Here is a 16360-nt window from a genome sequence, read left to right on the forward strand (position 1 = left end):
ACAACTTTTTGGGCAATGGAAACCAAATATACAAAGGTGGTCTCACAAGATCATAAAGGAGCTGAAATTTCCTATCGCTTAGTGATGTTGCAGCCGCGGTGACATCCTAGTGCGATGTATTATTCATGCGCTTGTGGTGAGGTGGATGTAGACAGACCTACTGGGCTGTGGTCATATGAAATACAGCATGTACAATTGTGTAATGTACATAATACATGATAATGAAGTTGTGTTACTGGTTCATGAGTTTACTATATTTTTATTATTTTAGAGTGTACTTCTCCTTATAAAAAACAAAAGTTAACTTTAAAACAGCCTCAGGCAAGTCCTTCAGGAGCTATCCCAGAAGAAGATATTGTCATCATGAGAGATGACAGCTCCATGTGTGTTATTGTCCCTGAAGACCTTCCAACAGGACAAGATGTGAAGTCGAAAGATAGTGATGTTAGTGATCCTGACCTTGGGTAGGCCCAGGCTTATGTGTGTGTTTCTTAGTTTTTAACAAAAAAAGTTTAAAAAGTGAAACAAAAATTTACATTGAAAACACCTTACTGAAAAAAGGATAAGAAGAAAGAAAATATTTCTGTATACCTGTACAACATTTGTGTTTTGAACTAAGTGTTCTTCTAAAAGAGTCAAAAAGTTAAGAAAATGAAAAAGTTTACAAGGTAAAAATATTATAGTAAGTTAGGGTTAATTATTTTAAAATTTTATAAAATTTGGCATAGCTTAAGTTTTCAGTGTATATAAAGTTGAACTAGATGAGTAGAACCAAAGAAAGATATATGTTTTCCCCAGAAATCTCCAGATACCTCCTGGTATTGTTCTGATAGGTCCGTTTTAGTCATATGCTCATCCCTGAACTAGTCCCTAAAATGGTGGGAGTGTGGTGTTCTTGTTGGCTGGGCTTGAGTTGGCTTCTCATCTTGCAAGCCTTAGCCTCACCCAAACTTCTGCTATTGGAGAAGGTGTTTCTCCAGGAAAATCAGGATGCTATCCGAAAAGAAGGGGGGCAGAATCCTAGAAAGTCACAAACAGATGTGCACTACTCATGTTCACATTATTATCCCTGGGCCTTCTGCTCTCGTCAGTAATACAGACATGGTTATGAAATAGTTTTCTCATTTCAACATTCCCGCCTGCTATTTCCTTTGCACTTTTTATTCCATTCCACCAATCCTTTCAAAGACTTTCTGTCAAGTTTTCTCACCTTTACTCTGCATTCTGGAAGCATCAAGAGAGCTCATCTCCTGTGGGTAAATGTTGTGGCTTTTTTATATGTGTATATATATTACGTCTGCTGTATAACCTATAACAGGAACTACCTTTCATTTTTATGTAAGTATTAAAACCCAGGAGTCAGGAACCTACACACAAACTGGGCTATAATTTAGTTGGGAGACAATCATCCTAACCTTTCCACCGGGTCACCCAGTGAAAGTAAAAGGCTAACTTTGGGGAATGCCATTTAGTAAAATGATTATATTGGAATAAAACAATTTGAACTCATCAAGAAGGACATGCATACAGCTCCCTGTAGGAAGACCTAGTGCCCCCATGTTTCCCCCCTGATACCACGAAGGTATTCATCTAGTCATTCATTTATTCATTCATTTAGACTACGTTGGGCTAAAGATTTTTTAGCCTATGCCTTGGCAGGTTTCATCTTCCTAACTGATCAGTGAAGTGCAGCTGCCCAAGTTTGGATCTTTCCTCCGTCTTCTCCTGGACTCAGTCTCTCTTCTTTTCCTTCCCTATGTCCTCATCCTTCCTCCTTTTCCTTCTTCTGCCCCCCCCCTTTTTGTAATCACTTCAGGACTCCTTTTCCTTTCTAGCATTTCTTCTGTAGTTCTTGACTTAGTATTGTAATTAAAAATTTTTTTTGGCTACATAGTTTTTAACCAATCCTTAAGAGATAAATAGGAACACAAATTATTGAAATATCTTTGTTCTTCCTTTGTCCCACATATATTATGATCACCCTGAGTGAGTGAAGAATAGACATCACTAGGCTCTTTCTAGAAATAGAATGGAAACAAAACAAACAAATTAGTGTAAAAATTCCCGTGAGCATCTACTTAATGGTTATTTATCTTGTAGTAAATATGACAAAATTTTTCTTTCTGTAAGAGATTTTCAGGGGTAGTGTATTTTTATAGCATAAAAAAAAAATACCCTTTGTAAAATCTCCACTCCAGGCAAAATGTTCTACTAAGTAGTTTTAAAATCTCATGGATTTTAGTAGACTTTATAAAAATTGATTAGTATAAATTATTTATTTGCTAATGCCAAATAAAATTAAGCATTGTTGTATTAGGGTAGAGCTAAATAAAATTGAATGGCATGGCTTTTTTTTTGTAATCTGTTCAAATATTTATTAATCTGGCAAAAGGATAAATCCAACGTTCTTTCTCAATCAACTTTGGGCCTAACATATTTTTTTTTTTTTTTTTGAGATAGTCTCCCTATGTCACTCTTGATGGAGTGCTGTAGCATCACAGCTCACAGCAACCCCCAAATCTTGGGCTTAAGTGAGTCTCTTGCCTCAGCCTACCAAGTAGCTGGGACTACAGGTGCCTGCTACAAGGCCTGGCTATTTTTTTTGTTGTAGTTGTTGTTTGACAGGCCTGGGCTGGGTTCGAACCGGCCAGGTCTGGTGTATGTCGCTGGTGCCCTAGCCGCTGAGCTACAGGTGCCGAGCCCATTTTTTTTCTTGTTTAATGTCCATAAAGCAATTGATTCATTGTATAAAGAAGAATGAGAAAATTATTTTCTCTTTAAATTTACATCTTTGTTTCCAATAAAAAATTGGATTTTTATTGTTTTACTACTTTATTATTTAATTAAATTATTATACTTATTTCATTATTATTGCTTTTCATTATTTTATTGTTTTTTCATTGACTTTTAAAATTGTTTCATTTTAATATGCCTCAGCACAGGGCATGGAAAAGGTATATCTGTTTTAAATAAAAGAAAAAAATGAATACGTTATGAAAGGTAAGTTCTGGAACAAATCTCAAGTACAAATAATTTTCCTATTCTTTCCAAAATAAGAAAGAGAAAAATAGAAATTGAACCAGGTAACTCTCCTGCGATGCTGTGGTGATGACCATTCAACATTTTTGGTGGTGAATGGAAAGCAATTCATTCTGTGTACAGGATACTTATTCTTTCTGACAGTATGAAATACTTCATAAAGAGATTATCTTATATCTAGTCTCTTACGTCTCACACTCTAACATCATAGACAGGCAAGTCTGTGCAGGGCATAGTGACAGAGACGAGAAGGAACAGACCTGTTGGACAGAGTCTCTCATCTGCAGTATTTATAAATGACCTTTCATTTTTGACTTATTTTTTAACCTTGACCTGACAAAATCTCAGCTAGACACATGCAAAATCAAGGCAAAAAAAGACAAAATTCCATCCTGGTTTTTTGTGTGTTTGAGAAAAAATGAATATTAAAAAATATATATTTTTATCTTTTCTTAATATTGCATTAGTATAATTATCACTCAGTTCTTTTTTTTTTTTTTTTGAGACAGAGTCTCACTACGTTGCCCTTAGTAGAGTGCTGTGGTATCACAGCTCACAGCAAACTCAAACTCTTAGGCTTAAGAGATTCTCTTGCCTCAGCCTCCCAAGTAGCTGGGACTACAGACATCTGCCACAACACCCAGCTATTTTTTGTTGCAGTTGTTGTTGTTTTGCTGGCCCTGGGCCGGGTTTGAACCCGCCACACTCAGTGTATGTGGCTGGTGCTGTAACCACTGTGCTGTGCCTTAACACTCAGTTCTTTGCGAAGTTTTAATCTTCCATAGTTGAGACTGATGATTAAAAAGATAAATACAATCAACATAATGTGGCCTAGAAGCTGATAATCATATTATGTCAAAGCAATAGTAACATGCATATTTTTTACATATTGAAAAGTCTCTGGTCTTGTATTATCTGTGCTGAGACCAGGAATAATTCACACGTGAAAACTGGTCAGAACATGCAGTCACATATGCACAATTCTCTGATAAGAAGGTCACTGCCAAGACGACTTTCTTTTCTTTGTATCAGGCATTTACCAACGATGGCTCAAAATCCTGTGAGGTCAGTGGTCATGCAGCCATAGCTAAAGTTGCCCAGAGGCTTCCTGGATTTCTGCTTGGCCCGTGGAAGACAGGAGGCGGAAAGCCCTGGAGACCCTTTGAAAAGTACAAGGACAGGCTCAGAGCAGTACAAGGCAGAACCCTCACAAAGGACAAGCAATTTTTCAGACATACACTATTACAGATTTTTGCTGAGAGTGGTGTGAATTTTTACTTAGTTTTAGAGACTTTCTAAATTCCTTTCAAGGAATTTTTCAGCAACTTTTCATTATTACACGATTATTTTTTAAACTAACGAAAGACTTTCCCCACATTCCAGTGATACTTTTATGTAGTTTAAAATTTTTATTTAAAAAGTTTAAGTGTATGCACATGAAATCAATGTAAACATCAACTTATAAAACCAGTTCAGTGAACCATTTAAAAACTTTCAAATGCGAAAAGTCTGTAATTCACATCCCACAAATTTATTTTACCACCAGATTTGAGGTAAATCTGCATTGCCGATAACATCTGTTCTGCCTTCATGCTCCCAATTTCCCTTAGTGGCCTAAAAAAATGAAAGCAAACCTTCCTAGAGAGTCTGCCTATGACAGGGGACTTAGGCAGGCAGAATCATTCTGAATCTCTAGTAATTAATTATCATCAGTTGTCTCAATGACAGCTGGGGGCCACATTTAGCCAACCAGCTGCCCTGTGTTGTACAATGCTATGTTTGTTCTAAGCCCCCTGGGTGATTCTTGCTGTATGTAAAATAGCAGCAGTTATAGTACCATTTGCTTCCACATAGATGCTTTATGATTTGTGTGTCAAGACTATGGCAACCCTTCAGGACCAGTGAATGCCCAGCAAATGCCATGAGATGACTCCTTGGATGTGAGCAGAGAGAACAGGAAGTTATTAAACTACAGCTGGAAATAAAATAGAGCACCCAATAAAATGGAATTAAAGTGTGAAGTTGGTTCAAGACTTATTTAATTATTTTGCTTATTAGGATTTTGATGTAGAGCTTTTAAGCTGAAGTTCAAACCCTCAGTAAGGACCTCTGCGAATGTTTGTGCTTAGCTATAGAAAATAGTTTGATGTAAAACACGTCTTATCAGGCTGTGACAAACATAATTAGTAGAGTCTACCCTGTTACTAAATCTCAGTGATCTATGAGCTAACAGATCATATTCTGCATGCAATATCCGGTGCCCTTATCTGTTTCTTTAAATATCAGCAACATACTCTTTTGTAATACATCAAAATAAATCTGAAGTTTGGAAGGAAAACAGGAGAGTAAAAAAATCCTGCATTTGGTCTGTTACCCACATGAAAGTTCTCAGACATAAGATGCTAAGGTCAAATAGATTCATAAATCTTAAAGGGAGTTCAGGAAACTGCATGTTGCCTTTGTCCTATGTTTCCTTTTGGTGTTTTTAACACAAGCCTATGAAGTGATTTTGAATATTTTGCATGCTTAGCAGAGACTATTTTTCTATTCCTAGAATGCCCTTCAGATAACCTTCTTGTTTATCTCTTTGCCTGGCTCCTATCTTCCTGGGAGTTGTTCCTTATGAATTTAATATTAATTCAAATGAATGCAGGGCTGGAGGTGGGAAGAAGAAGGGGTCAATTCTGAGTTCACATCAGCTCTATCATGTTCACATTTTTTTTTTTTACTTGATTTATCAGAGACCAGATTTAGCAGTGTTTGTTCTGAGACTGACTAGTTGCTGCTAGTTTCTTCCTGGAATGATTGCTAGCATGGATTTCAAGATTTATTAAAGCTCAATGCAAGATAACTTTGTAGTTAACATTTAAACATTTTTTTTTTGAAATCCAATAATAGTAGTATATGGAAGAATCTGTAATTATGATCTATTTGTGTGGATGTGCACATACATAAGTTTAGAAATGGTGTGACTATAAACTGTGGTTCAAGCTCTGTCCATAAATTTATGGTTGAAGACCTCTGTGAACTGTCAGTCACTTAGGATTTTAGTTGCAAAAAGCCATCGCCGCATTAAACAAATCCTTGTCAATATTGCAATTTTGCTCATCTTTCAGTATTTCTTTTCCTGGTTTCAATTTGACATTCTTCTGACATGAATTTGGAAAGTATATCTCAGCTTTATAAAATTCACATCAACATCTGTTCACCATTATAAAAGTTTATAGTTACGTGGAAATGTGAAATGTAAATCAGATATCATTTTGTTACAACTTTCAATTAAAAAGAAATAGCTAGATTTTTAAGGGAATCAGTATTAGCAGAACTATTCTCATGTAAATACTTTTTTACCTAGAATCTAAATCCATGCTAGCTGATGCCATTTTCTCTTTGGTGTCATTTTGTGTCATACAGTGAGAAACCTGGACCTTCTCCAAAAGACTTCTGCTGATAGGATAATGAAAAACTTCGTAAAATCAGGCCAGCTATCATCTTAGTCAGTTTTTTTTAGGGATTATATTGGTGTTTCCAAAGAAACTTGGAAACTGGCTCTTCTACATTCAAGCTTGTTTAAAATTTCTCTGTGGAAAGAGAGTATTCTTAGGATCTAGAATAAGGTAGATTTCAATAGTGGTGACAGTGTTAATGAAAAGGCTTTACACACTCTGAAGTGCCCCACAAAGCTACCTGGCAAATTATAGAAACTCAGTAATGGTTTTGGAATGAGTGAGGGACAGAAGGAAAATTACACAATAAAAGCAGCAGACAATTCATATCCTTGTTACAAACATTGTAGCTTTTCGTCCAATGGCACTGTATTTCCATCTCCTGCTAATTACAAGTTATTATCTCCTCTATTCCTCTTAATAAATGAAATGTTTTGGGAAAGTTAGTGTTCCAACCACATGGTACACTTAGTGAAATTAGAACTTTAGGAATAATTCTTTAGTATCCCAAATGCTGTAATGTTCAGAATTTTAAAAGTATGCTAAAATTTATGGCTTTTAAAGTTGAGTGTCTATAATAAATAAAAGTGTCAAAAAAATCTTTCATTTGCAGTTTTTATAATTCAACTTCTTTTAAAACTTATTTTTTCTTTGTCAATGGTTAACCTAGATATCCCTGTATGGTCAGTTAATGGGTGGAAATGCTCCTTTATCACATTTTAACTCTTATCAGTAAGATACACTGATGGGCTTTGGTGTCCGAGAACCTAGCTCTGCAGTTACTGTCAACAGTGGAAATGTCTCCTCATCGGACTATGGCCGTAAGGATGTTCACTTTAAGGGTTGGTAAGTATTAAGACATGCAGGTGATAACACAGCGAGTGAAAGTTATTTCAGCCCACTGTCTGCACAAGAATGGTGGCTATTATCAAAAAAACTTTCAGTGGTCCTATCTGGTCGGAGTGACCATGTAATTTATCATCCTAGCCAGAGAGCTTTTGTGAATGAAAGCAGAAATTATTCATAATTTTACTACAATACCAAGCATAAGCCAGGCCTATATAAGCAAGCTGAGAACCGCAGTCACACTGCTCCTGACACATCCGTCCTACAGTATGGTGGACTTGTGGGCATCAAAGAGAAAAAATACATAAACCTTTCTTTTAAATGTGATGAAAACTGCAATCTGAAGTTTTTTTCTTCACTTTATAGTTCGTGTTAATAGTTTAAAAAAAGGGTGTGTGTGTGTGTGTGTGTGTGATTTAGAATAGAGAAGCTCTGCTATAGGGCAATAGGACAGACCTGCCTTAGATTAAAAAAGTAATCTTAAATATGGATTAACTTCCTTATTTTACAAATTAAGAAGCCAATTTTTTTTTTTTTTAAGACATTCTCATTCTGTTGCCCTTGGTAGTGTGCAATAGTGTCATGGAATCATCATTGCTCACAGCAACCTCAAACTCCAGATTCAAGGGATCCTCCTACCTCAGCCTGTTAAGTAGCTGGGACTACAGGTGCCCACCATGACACCTTGCTAATGTTCCTACTTTTAGTAGTGACGGGTCTCACTTTTGCTGAGGCTGGTCTTGAACCCAGAGTTGAAGGGATCCTCCCACCTCAGTCTCCCAAAGTGCTAGGATTATAGGTGTGAGCCACTGTATCAGGCCAAGAAACCAAGTTCTGAGAGAGGTTAAATACCTCAATTAAGTCTACAAAATTGGCTAGTTGAGGTGGCTTACACCTGTAATTCTAGCTAGCACTTGAGAGGTCAAGGCAGGTGGATTGCTTGAGCTCAGCAGTTTAAGACTAGCCTGAACAAGAACGAGACCCCATTTCTTTTTTTTTTTTTTTTTTTTGCAGTTTGGCCAGGGCTGGGCTTGAACTCGCCACCTTCGGCATATGGGGCCGGCACCCTACTCACTGAGCCACAGGCGCCGCCCACGAGACCCCATTTCTATTAAAAATAAAAAAACTAGCTAGGAATTGTGGTGGGTGCCTGTAGTCCCAGCTACTGAGGAAGCTGACGCAAGAGGTTCACTTGAGTTTGAGTTTGCTGTGAGCTATAACACTACAGCATTCTACCCAGGGTGATAGAGTGAGACCTTGTCTCAAAAAAATGAAATGATATAAAGTAAAATAAGTAAATCCACAAAATTAACAAGAGAGAAGTTGGAGATACAGTGTGAGTTCACCTGTTGTCTGCTTTTGATCTCATGACGGAAATGGAGTGCCCGTCTCTGCACATCTAAACATGGACTATGGCCTATGATCGACCTTTGAATGTGATCTGTGCATATTGACCAGGGGAAAATCTATGTTAATTAGTACTGCGTCCTATTACCGAGATTCAAAATAATTCAAAGCACGACTCAGATGTGTGAGAGGTTGGTTATTTTCCCCATAAATATATTTGTATTTGTCCCTGAGGAATTTATGCTCAGGATAAGTCTGATATGCAATGGTTTAAAATGAAAGTTATATGTATTTTTAGATATACAGAGACAAGTGAAAAGAAGAGTGTCACAAATTAACTTGGGCGTTGTAATGAGGATCTTGGACTATGGGAAAGTGTATGGCTCAGACAACTCAGTGAGGAAAAAGGAAGCCATGGAATCAGGAGAGCACAGCACACACTTCAGGATAACAAGAGCTGACATTTATTGACTGCTCGGCATATGCCAGGCACCATTCCGCTTCATATGCATTATTTAATCCTTGAGGTTCATGTGATATAAGTAATGTCATTCATCCAACATTAAAAATTAGAAAACACTTTAAAGATAAGGAAACATCAAATAGATGTCCTCAAATTTAATTATGCAAACCATTATTTCACCGTTTCACTTTGTTCATGTGTACCTTAGCCTACCTCAAACAACAGCAGCAACCTTTAAGCTGGCTTAGAAAGACAGATAAAATACAGCATTCTAGAATACATTTAAAGGGAAGAAGATGAGGCAAAGTGATGATACACGGGGAAAACAGGAGGAGCCAGAGACAGGAGGAGCACAAAATAAGCACGTTTACTAAAGATGGGCCACTGTCAACCCAACATAAAGAGGAAATAAAGTAAACTACAGGACTCACAGGCGCCACAAAGTGAAACTAAAGCAACTTTTGAAAAAATTACTTCTACTGACACTGAGACCAGAGAAAAATTTCTGCAAGGGACCTCACAAATGATGATCATATTAATCACTAACATCTAATCCAGCACTTTGCTTCCATTGTTCCATTTAATTTTTATAGGAAACTAGTGTGAATCCTAATTTTGAAGATGGGAAAACTGCAGCACAGAGAGATTCAATAAACTGCGTCAAGTCACACAGCTGGTAAGTGGAAGAACTGGGATTCCAATCCAGATCTTTCTGGGTCCCCAGCCAGTGTAAGTCACACAGATTCTGGGGAGATTTTATGCAGTGTACACTGGAATGCATTGAAAAAGGATTTTTCTCTTTCCCACTACTCCCCTCAACAGAACACAATGGAATCGTTTCAGGCAGAATTGTGCAACGGCAGGACTTGTAGCAGCCAATCTGAGCAGAAGTCAAGAATGTATGTCTTATGTTTAATTCTTCTCAGTCCACAGCCTTGGAACCGAGCTTCACAGTTTGCTGGCCAGTCTTTTATGTTGTGAATAGATAACAGGGACGGGGTGAGGGTCACCTAACTGAACAAATACTTTTGTTGGTGGAGCAGGTGCCCTTCTAAGGGGCAGCGTGATGACTAGCAAACTGTAAATGAGAGCTTTATTTAAAAGAATTGTGAATCTTGGATTTGAAATTCATTTCAACATTACATGCAATGATGAAAGAGCAAGAGCTGTTAGCTTCTTGAACTAAAAATGCCAACTGTTGTAAATTTTTGAATGGATGTGAAAAATAGCCCTAGATAGTTTTTCTTTTTGTTAACAGCATTGTTGAGGTGTAATTGACATGCAATCCACGGCATTTATTTAAAGTCTACAATTTTATAAGTTTGACATATGAATATACCTGCTAAACCATCACCACAGTGAAAAGAGTGAACATCTGGATACCCCTCCCAAAGGCTCCCCTTGAATCTTTCCTTTCCACCCCCTTCCTGCTTCTCTCTGTCCTCCTGACCAGCCATTATCTGCTTTTTGTCACTATAGACCAGGTTACATTTTTCTAGGGGAGGATAGAACAAGCTACATGGCCTGTGGGCCAGCTGGTCGTCTTGTAAACACATTTTTTTTCCTGGTATACAGCCATTTTCATTCACTTATATGTTGTCTGTGGTTGTTTGGGGGCTACCATGCCAATCATATAGTTGCAAAAGGCCAAGGTGGGAGGATTGCTTGAGCTAAGGAGTTCAAGATCAGCCTGAGTGAGAACAAGAGCTGGTTTCTACCCCTGTCCACCCCTCCCCCCCAAAAAAAGAAAGAAAAAGAAAAATTACCTGGGCATGGTGGTGGGTGCCTGTGATCCCAGCTACTTGGGAGGCTGAGGTAGGAGGATTGCTTCAACCCTGGAGTTTGAGGTTGCTGTGAACTGGAGTGATGCCACGGTATTCTAGCCTTGGCCAGGGAGACTCTGCCTCAAAAATTCCCCCAAAGAGTGTCAGCTCAGCCTTCTGCTATGCCACACTGCCTGTGTTGGATCTGGTTCATCATGTCCTTGTGAACTTCTTCTATCCTTGCCTTAAACCAATGATTCTGGTACAGAAGAAAAGGGGCCAGTGGGTGACCTTGAGGCCAGTGAAGGCCATGGAGTCTGTTTGTGGCTCCCAGGGCTGGGACTTTATGTAGGAGCCACTTCATAAACATTCTTTTTACATACACACAGACACCAAAAAGAAAAAAAAAAAAGGCGGGGGGCGGGGGAAGTGCTGTGTGGTCTCTAAATGTTTATCATAGGGCCTTTACAAAAAATGTTTGTTAACTCCTCTTCTAGAGGTCATATAAATATAGAAACAAAATTAAGTGGTATGTGTTCTTTTTTTTTTTTTTTTGTTCTGGCTTCTTTCATTCAGTATAATTATTTTGAGATTCATGCATATATCATAGCTCTTTTTAATTATCATCTTTTATTTTACTTATTTTTTATTACTGAATGATAATCCATTGTATGACTATATCAAGACTTGTTTATTCATGCACCTCTGTATGTACATTTGAATTGTTTTGGTTGGGAGTTATAGTAAATAAAGCTGCTGTGAACTTTCCTGTTCCAGACTTAGTATGGCCATACACTTACTTTATTTTTAGATAAATTCCCTGGAGAGGAATGATTGGCTTATGTAGTAGGTGTTTATTTAACGTAATGAGAAACTATAAACTATTTTCCATGTGGTGGACCTATTTTTTTCCATTTCCACCAGCAGCATATGAGAGTCAGTTCCTCTACATTTTTACCAACTTGGTATAGACACTTTTTTAAATTTTCACAGTTCTATACATTATCTTGTACAGTGATATCTCATGATAGTTTTAATATACGTGTTGTCCACTGTTAATAGTACCGAACATGTTTTCACATGTGTACTTTTTTTTTTTTTTTTTTTTTTTTGGTAAAGTGTCTATTCAAATCTTTGCTTATTTTCCTTTGGCTGTTGTTTTCTTATTATTGGGTTTTGAGAGTTCTTTACAGACTCTAAACAGAAGTCGTTAGTGAAATACATGATTTCCAAATATTTTCTTCTCATCTGTAGCCTGTCTTATCTTTCTCTTAAGAATGCCTTTGGAAAACAGGAGTTTTATACTTCGATGAAGTCCAATTTACTAATGTATTCTTTATAAATTGTAGTTCACATGTTATATTTAAGAAATCCCTACAAAGCCCAAGGGATTTCCACATGCTTTCTTCTAGAAGTTTTATGATTTTGTATTTTAAACTTAGACCTGTAATCTATTTTACATTAATTTTATATGTGGTATGAAGTATGCATATTCTTTTTCTTTATTCTTTATTTTTTTCTTATACATTTCCTTTCTGTTTGTTTTGTTTTGGGTTTTTTTTTTTTTCTTTTTTGCCTGTGAAAATCAGCTAGGCAAAAAGAATGTCTATTGAAATAACTTTTCCACTTTATCAGTTGACCATACACATATGCATGGAGCTATTTGTGAATGTTTTGTTCCAAATATAAATATAAATATTTATATTTATTTTTACATCAGTATCACACTTTTGATTACTCTACCCCAGAAGTGTAAAATCAGGAAACATTAGTCCTCTGCCTTGCCTCTTTTTCAACGTTATTGTGGATGTATTATGTCTTTTGCATTTCCATGTGAATTTTAAAATTCGCTTGTCAATTTTTTAAAAATAGTTTGCTGGCTCTTGACTGAAATTTCATTGAATCTTTAGATCACCTTAGGGAGAACCAGCATCTAACGTATTGGCTCTTTTGATACATTATTTCATTTACAATAGATCTGGAATGTTTCTCAGTATTGTTTTGTAGTTTGCAGTGCATAGATCTTTCGTATTTTGTTTTAGATTCCTTCCTAAGCATGTCATATTTTCTGATGCTGTACTTTATTTTAAAATTTTAATTTCTGTTTGCTTATTCCTAATATCTACAAATACAATGAGTTTTTATATATGATCTTGTGTCTTGTTAAAGTCATCTTTTATCCTGGTGGTATTTTGTAGGTGCCACCTGACTTTCTACATAGATGACAATGTCATCTGTGAACTAAAACAGTTTTATTTCCACCTGTTCAATCTGGATGTTTTGAAATTTATTTTTATTGCCTGATTCTATTGGCCTCAAACTTTAGTATAATGTTGAATAGAAGTGGTGAGAGGGAACATTCTTGCCTTTTTCCTGATCATGGGAGGAAATCATTCAGCTTTTCACAATTGAGTATGGTATTAGCTGTCGTGGGGTTTTGTTTGTTTTGTTTTTTGTAGATGCCCTTTATCTGGGTAAGGAAAGTCTCTTCTATTTCTTGTAGGCTCAGAGTTTTTATCAGAAGTGAGTGCTAGATTTTGTCAAATACTTTTTCTACATATGCAGTATTGATATAATATATTTTAATTTTCTTTTCTCATTTTTTAATATGGTAAAATACAGTGATTATTAATGTTACTTGCATTTCTGGTATAAAGCTCACTTTGTCATTATGTATTATGGTTTTCATGTATGGTTGAATTTTTTTGCTAAAATTTTGTTTAGAATGTTTGCATTGGTGTTTATGCAATATATTGATCTATGATTTTCCATTTTTAATATCTTAGTCTGATATTGGTAATTCCATTGTAGTTATAGAACATATTTTATGTGACTGTTCTTTTAAATTTATTAAGTTTTTTCAATCTAGATTATAGTATGTTTTACTAAATGTCTCGTGCACCCTTAAGAACGATGTGTATTTTACTCTTCTGCGGAGTAGTATTTACGAATACTATTTATGAATACTATTTAGGAATAGTATTTACATCGAACAATTTGATAAGGCTGTGCTCATTGATGTTCTGTCTACCTTTCCTACCAGTTATTGAAAATGGAATATAAAAATCTTTTACTATAATTATCAAATATATATACATATATTTCTTCTTTAGTAGTGTGTAGTTCAATCGGTTTTTGTCCATCAAATTTGAATATTTGACATTAGGTACATAAACATTTAGGACTTTTGTATATTCTTGTTGAATTTATCCCTTCATCATTTTAAAGTTACATTCTTTGTCCTTGATAATATTCTTCGCAATAAAATCTACTTGGATGTTAATATACCCTCTTTAATTTTATTTAATATTAATATAGCTTTTCACTAGTGTTAACATGGTAAATATATAAGCCCATTCTTTTTCTTTAAACCCAGTTGTTTCTTTATATTTAAAGTAAATTTAATGTAGGCAACACATGGTGGTCTTATTTTTTGATTTAACTGATAATCACTGACTTTAAATGAGGTATTTACATCATTTACGTTTATTATGATTATTGATATGCCAGGGTTTAAATCTATCATCTTGGTTTTGCTTCTTGTTTGTCCTGTCCCTTCTATTGTTTCTTTTTTCTTGCCTTTTTTAAATTAAAAATTTTTTTTAAGCAGAGTCTCACTTTATTGCCCTTGGTAGAGTCAACCTCCAACTCCTGTGCTTAGGCAATTTCTCTTGCCTCAGCCTCCCAAGTAGCTGGGATTACAGGTGCCTGCCATAATGCCCGGCTATTTTTTGTTGCAGTTTGGACAGGGCCAGGTTCACACCCGCCACCCTCGATATATGGGGCCAGCGCCCTACTCTCTGAGCCACAGGCTCTGCCTCCTTCTATTCTTTCTTCTCTTTTTTCTTTCCTGCTTTATTTTAGATCAAATAAATTTTACATATTAATTTATCAGCTTTGGGGGGCTATTAGCCATAAATACAGTCATTTCTCAGTACCCTGCAGATACCAAAATCATAAGTGCACAAGTCTCTGTTATAAAATGGTGTAGCATTTGCATATAACCTATGAACATCCTCCTATGTACTTCAGTCATAATAATTGTTATACTGTATTGTTTAGCAGAAAATGATAGTCTGCACCTGTTCAGAACAATTTTTTTTTTTTTTTGCCTAAAAATTTTCAATCCATGATTGGTTAAATCCGTAGGTAAGGAACCCACAGAAAATGGAAGGCTGACTGTACTTGTTAGGTCATTTTAGTCATTCCTTTTGGGTTTAAAGGAATACAAATTTATCTTACCTCAGCCTACCTTCAAGCAATGTTATATGACTCCTGTATTATATAAAAATTTTATAATAGCCTAATTCCATCTCCTATCCTGAACTTTAAATAGTCAATTATCTTTTAAATTGATTAATATAATAAGATACAATATATATGTTTACCAATATAGTTATCACTGGCAGTGCTCTTTTTTTTTTTTTAGATTTACAGTCCATCTGGTATTATTTTCCTTCTACCTGAAGAATTTCCATCAGCATTACACGAGGTAAGGGTGATGATTCTTTCAGCTTTTCTGGCTTCGTCTGTTTGTGCTGTTATAACAAGGTGTCTGAGAAAATGTGGCTTATAAAGAATAGAAATTTATTTTTCACAATTCTAGAGGCTAGAAAGGCCAAGATCGAGGTGCCAGCAGGTTTGTTTCCTGGTGAGGATCTGGGCTGTTTCTAAGACAACACCCTAATGCTATGTCGTCTAGGGAGGAGGAACACTGTGTACTCACATGACAAAGAGGAGACACCAAACCCTGCATGATGCCTGTTTTATAAGGGCCTTACCTCCATTCACAAAAGAACGGCTCTCATGTCCTAATCACCTCTGGAAGGCTTCACCTTTTAATATTACAATGGCAACATCTGAATTTTGAAGGAGAGGCATTCAAACCAGGACACTGTCTGAAAATGCCCTTAACTTGGATTTGCTTTTGAAAGACATTTTTGCTGAATATAGAATTCTATGTTGACAGATTTTTTTCAGTCCTGAAAGAACAAGTTCCATGTTTTCACTTGCTTTCTTTGTGATGAGATACCTACCTTCGTGCTGTGTATTGAACATGTTTTCTCTGGGTGTTTTTAAGGGTCTTTCTTCAAAATTGCTTTTAACCAATTTGATCATGTTGTTTTCAGTGTCATTTTCCCCCACAATTTTTGTGATTGGAGTTGCTTGAGGGTCTTGTATCAATTTGTGTAGTTTTGGCCAAATTTAAAAACTATTAGGTTATTATTTCTTCAAAAAAATTTTCTGTCTACCACTTCTCTTCTCTGTTTTGGGAACGTTAACTACATTGTGTATCAGGCAGCTTGAAATTTCTCCATATTTTACTGATGTTCTTTTCGATTATTAATTGGGTTTTTCTCTTTGTGTTTTATTTTGAATAGTTTCTATTTCATACTTCACTAATCTTTTCTTCTATAATGTCCAATTTGCCACTAATCACACTCAGCATATTTTTA

At 36.0% G+C, this 16360-nt stretch overlaps 1 long non-coding RNA gene across 1 annotated transcript in view; it reads left to right on the forward strand.

The window, feature by feature from the left end:
* The window catches only part of LOC128569291 (uncharacterized), a 59214-nt gene extending 43827 nt beyond the window's left edge, over positions 1–15387 (forward strand). The window contains exons 2-3 of the long non-coding RNA XR_008375303.1: positions 9735–9817; positions 15334–15387. This is a non-coding gene — a long non-coding RNA (uncharacterized LOC128569291). The remainder of the gene's footprint in view (positions 1–9734; positions 9818–15333) is intronic.
* Positions 15388–16360: the final 973 nt, after the last annotated feature.

The sequence above is a fragment of the Nycticebus coucang genome, chromosome 17 (assembly GCF_027406575.1).
Source record: "Nycticebus coucang isolate mNycCou1 chromosome 17, mNycCou1.pri, whole genome shotgun sequence".
Lineage (NCBI taxonomy): Eukaryota > Metazoa > Chordata > Mammalia > Primates > Lorisidae > Nycticebus > Nycticebus coucang.